The 5,480-nt window shown below is 38.1% G+C and overlaps 1 long non-coding RNA gene across 1 annotated transcript; it reads left to right on the top strand.

The window, feature by feature from the left end:
* Positions 1-3,132: 3,132 nt before the first annotated feature.
* On the top strand, positions 3,133-4,326 carry LOC123690494. The gene is made up of 2 exons (XR_006751115.1): positions 3,133-3,432; positions 3,996-4,326. It is a non-coding gene; the product is annotated as an uncharacterized LOC123690494 (long non-coding RNA).
* The last annotated feature ends 1,154 nt before the right edge of the window (positions 4,327-5,480 follow it).

Genomic DNA, 5,480 nt, shown 5'->3' with positions numbered 1-5,480 from the left:
ACGTATATTAAATTTTATTGATTTTTTACAAGACAATTATTCTAGATCAGTCTTGTCAGTGTCTTGCATGTTTTCCTAATTTTTGGATTTAACGCCACGCCCACATAGAATGAAAATTTTTGATGAGACCTACTCGGGTAACAATGATCTCGGCTCTTCCATATACAGTGTAAACTCTTTATAACGAAACTCGAGGGACTGAGCATTTTTTTGTCGTTACATGGAGTGAACAAAAAAAAAACATGTTAACAGTTTCAAAGTAGTTTTACGAATGATAATAAGATAGGTACCCAGTATGCTTGGTCGAAGACCATCACTTCCGAGAAAACAATGCGCCATACTGCATGTGTACGAGGCAATTAAGGATAACAAAAGCTAGACCGACCTCGGATGTTTTGGAGCTTCAAAGTCTTTTGTTACCTGATAACATAACATAAACAATAATACCGATAATAAATATTTACTGTCTACAAATATAAACACATTTCTTCGTAATAGTGAATGGCGTATCGCTATAAAGAGTGTTTCAATGTTTGAGTTTTAACGCATACCAACCAACTTCGGCTCACTCCAACGTTATAGGGAGTTTATCGTTATAAAGGATAACGTTATAAAGACTTTACACTAATATTATAAGCGGAAACTGAACAGAGGGCAGTAGGTGGTTTCGATCCCCACCCGCTTACTATAAAAGAAAGGCCTCAGTGTGGCACGCTAGCATTCGCTGCCCGGACGTTGACTAGAGTGGTCGTTGGTTTCGAAGCCGCGTACTGTGAGTTCGTTCCATGTTATTTTTATTCGGTGTGATTTTTTGTTATTGTTTTAAGATTGACGGTTGTGTTTTTAGAATATCTAAAGTCGTGTTGTTTTGTTTGTATAAGTCAGTTTTAAGATAATTTTAGTGTGATATTGAAATTACCGCGTTTTCTTAGTTTGTTCATAAAATAACTTCTTAGGTTATTTCGAATTGTTTTTATTATATTTAATTTTTACTTCTGGTTGCTAAAAATATATATTTGAGAGCGGAAAATAATAAACAGCACAAATATGTGTCTCCTCCAACTCCTTTTTCTCCCCTTTGGACTAGAGCATTGGGCCATGAGGTTCAGGTGAACAGGCGCTAATTAAATATTGAAGTTGGCGCTTGGTAGTAGAATCCGGGTGACACCTGAGTTGGTGCTTTCCTCAAACTCTTTGAATTTATTTCAATTTTCTGTTAATCAATTTTATCTATTATCTGTTTAACATTTTTTTTTTTTACATTGCTCGAACGCATTCCAGGTATGGCATCGACGATTCGCAAAGCGATACATTTCGGAAAGCAGTGGAACGCTTGTGCCCGGCGTTCGTCCAGAATAAATCCGTTTGGTTGCCATCGGACATTGCGATGATCCCACCGGAATTATTGCAGGATTCGGTGTCTCTGTGCCGGGCTGTCCAAAATCCGGGCGAATTTATAATAGTTTGCCCAAAAGCCTATTCATCTTCAATTGCCACGGGATACACAATATCCGACTAGTGTGTACTTCGCTACATTGTCCTGGATACATTGTCTCGGTGAAACGTTTGATGTAAGTTGAATGTTTATTCTAGTAAACTCAAAATATTCATCTAGGTAAACATGTACTACACTTATGAACGTCAAAAAAAAAACAAATTAAATTTGCATTTACAACCAGTTCGCAAGTCGAGGGCGTAGAGCGGGTAAGAAGAACTGGCAAGAAACTTTCCGCCACTCTTTTAAATCGCCAAGTTTTTAATGCAAATTGTTCGCCACATTTATAAAAGGCTTTATTAATTAATTTAATTTTAACAAGGGCTTTGAATTTATTTACTGACAGTTCTCTAATTTCGGTTGGGAGTTTGTTGTAAAAACGAATACAAGTAAACACACATTTGCACACACACACACACGCGCACACAGTAAACCCTAATTAAATTTACTTTCAATAAACGTCACTGAGACGAATAAAAAAGCACTTGACGATATGAACAATCAACAATTGACAAACAAGATAGCGGACGTATATATTAGTATATTATAATCTGTGTAATTTCAAAAGAATAACAATTACCGTGCGGAAAATGTTCTAAATGAAAGTGTCGGTTTAATTAGGTGTTTAAATTTAGATACTTTTTCAAACTCGGATGAAGATGCAGAGAGTCACATATCTCTACTCGTCGCCAATGGATCAAGCTGCTCGGAAAGTGACTGGTCGTTGACGATTCCAATCGCTCTAAATTACCATGAAACTGAACGTCGCTCGATGTGTTATCGCTCAGTGCCCCGATGCTGACTAAGCCTTTAAGGAGAGTGTCTTCGGAGACAGGAGGAGCGACAGAGACCGTCTTTTAAGCATAAACTTCTTTGGACTCGAGACACAAGACCCGACAGAGCTATAAACAGTTTCGTCTACTGCGGAAGACTTGTTGAATTTTCTAAGCTCCCAACGTCTCCTATATTAGAAAATAATAGCCGAATGTAATGAATAATTGATTAAAACCAAATGTATAGATAGAAAACATTTATTGTAGTAGTGTAAAACATAAAGACTATTAACTAACATACATAGAGAAAATTTTACCAGAAGCGTCCAAATATGGTTTATGCAAAGTTATACCACCTGATGGATTCACACCACCCTGTAATCTTGATGGGACTATGAACTTTAATGTAACCAACCACTACGTGCAACGGATGTTCAAACGATATGGGCCAGCTGCCAAAAAGTTGAGCACTTTCAAAGCCGTCTTGGCGTCGCAAAAAGTGACATTTAGGCGACCGCCACTACTAAGCGGCTTGGAAGTGGACTTACCATATTTATTCAAGCTAGTACAGCAAATGGGTGGCCTAAAGAAGCTAACAAAAATAGTACAATGGAACAAAGTTGCCGAGCAATTAAAGTGTTGTAATAATTTAAAAAATCCCGGTCAAAAAATTAAACAAATTTATGAAAAATATCTACTAACATATGAAGTGATGACAACGTTGGAGAATGAAAATTTGATAGAACAAGTGGAACGTGCGAAAGAAGTCAATCAAGGATGTTTAACCGTGCACGAAGTCCTTTGCAGGCATAAAAGCAAATGCTGGAGCCAGGTGATTCGACAGATAATTATTCGTCTGATGAAATCCCGACAAAAGATCGTTTAGTATTAAATGCCCTTGCTGAGACTGAAGACTGCATTGTTCCCGGTCGATCAATGAATCTTCACGCTTTTCAAAAAGTGGCAGAAGTCGCTTCCAATGCATTTTTGTCTTCCACAACTCGGAAAACAAATTCCATGGAAAAAGTATATTGGGACCTTGTCTTGTCGAGGACAAAGCATGTCTGTGTAAACGCAGCTTCCATAGACACGGGTGCCGCAGATTATGGGTTCCCAAATAATGATTCCACCGACCATTATAGTAGACATCCTTGGAACTTGAAGGTGAGAGATCATTTTGAAACTCAATATTCTTAATAAGTTTATCTAATTTTAACATTAAAAGAAAATTATATAAAATGTAAGTAATAACTGCAATTTTGAGTTGTTTTCATATTTTACTAACACCGTAGGTATTGGACAGTATTAAAAATTATATGGAAAGTAAAATATTATTGAGTTAAATTGTGTTATTGATAATAGCTGAGTTTAATCATCCGACGTTTGTCGTTCGTTTTTGCCGCGCACCACCACTATGTGGAACCAGCTAGACACTGAAGTATTTCCAAAGCAATTCCTTCTTCTTCTTCTTGGGGTTCTTCAAGAAAAGAGTGTACCAAAAGCCAGCACGAAGCGCGAACCCTCTGGAATTAATAGTGGCAATCGACGACGGTATTACTTAACATCAACAGGACCCGTTAGACCCCTGCTCTATAAAAAAATGCTGACTGGCATAGTACGTTATAGGGGCTTTGCCTTGGTTTGATCAATATTTATTTTACATTTTCTATAGCCACTACTTATGTTAAATGCATTTAAATTCTTATTAATCGTATTCATTATTTCAGTGTATCGGTAGGGAGATACAGAACATGTTAAGTTTCCTGGGTCCCGTGGTTGGAATGACTGCGCCCACATTACATCTGGGAATGCTGTTCTCGACGAGTTGCTGGCACAGAGACCCTCATGGCCTCCCATGGATTGGGTATATGCATTGTGCACGATAGAAGTATATTTAAGAAGTTGCATATTAAACGTTGTTGCGGGGGTGCGGTGCGTGCGGGGCGCGACAAGTTGCACGACCGGTTTTGTAGTAAATTTTGTTCACTTCTTCTCTTCGGCGCTGGACTTCGTGTCGTCCCCCCGTTCGCTCAGCTACTGCACGACATTGAACATTAACACGTGTTTTATTATTCGTTTTCGTATCGATTCGCAATAAGAACATTTTTTGGTCTTCGAACCGGATGGACATTAAAAGATGGATTTCTCGAAATACGTAGTGAAATATCTATTCATTTGTTTAGTGTCAAGTGATAGTGCACGTGTTGAATATAGTTAACATTAAATTCGTTTGTAATTAGTTGTGTATTGAATTGTTTCGTTTTAGTGGTTCCTTAATATAGTGTTCGTTTCGTTAAAATTTTATATTAAGTGATCAACATATTACGTATCTAATTGCAAGTTAACTATTTAATTAATCGAGCGTGCCTACCGTCTAACTGTCGAAATAAACGTCGAATTTAGAGTTAATAAGTTTGAGAATATTGTTTTGTAATTGTGTAAAATAGAACATGATAATTGTGTTGTGGATACGAGTGGGGTGAGATATTTAATTAAATTATATTTAAGTAAATACGACGTGTGTTGTGCTTTGAAAATATAATGTGTTAAATATTTTATAGTGTGTATTTGTAGTGCTGTACTGACTCTAAAACAGTACTTGCCTGGTTACGGTCGGGCCCGCGGGTTTTCAAACCATTCGTTGCTCACCGCGTAGCTAAAATAGAAGAAGGAACGAAAGTAAATGAATGGAGATGGGTACCAACTGCTTTAAATGTTGCTGACAACACTACAAGACAGGTACCTCGAAGTTTCAACAGCGAGCATCGATGGTTTGAGGGACCAGAATTCCTTTATTCGTCAGAAGAAAACTGGCCCCAGGAAGAAGTGGCAGAGATTGTTGCTACGGGAGAGGAGCGCGTGGCAGCAATAAATAATAATGTAAAGCCTTGCTTAAAAGAGTCCCTTCCAGAGGCAACAAGATTCTCCTCTTGGATCCGTCTCATTAGAAGTACTGGAAGAGTTCTACAATTTATCGGATTATGTGGCCAAAGAAGACACGCGAAGACAGTATCTCTGGAAGCACATCACATAAAGAAAGCCGAAACATTATGGTGGAAAGCGTCACAAGAAGCATGCTTTGAAGAGGATTTGCGGCGGCTGCGTGGCAATCTTCCTGTCGGGAAAAACAGTCGACTTCGAACTTTAAGCGTTTCAATAGACGAAGAAGGAATCATACGTTTAAAGTCACGAATAGAATCAGCCCCAGACCT

The sequence above is a fragment of the Pieris rapae genome, chromosome W, assembly GCF_905147795.1.
Source record: "Pieris rapae chromosome W, ilPieRapa1.1, whole genome shotgun sequence".
NCBI classification, from domain to species: domain Eukaryota; kingdom Metazoa; phylum Arthropoda; class Insecta; order Lepidoptera; family Pieridae; genus Pieris; species Pieris rapae.
This window is presented reverse-complemented; position numbering and strand designations above follow the sequence as displayed.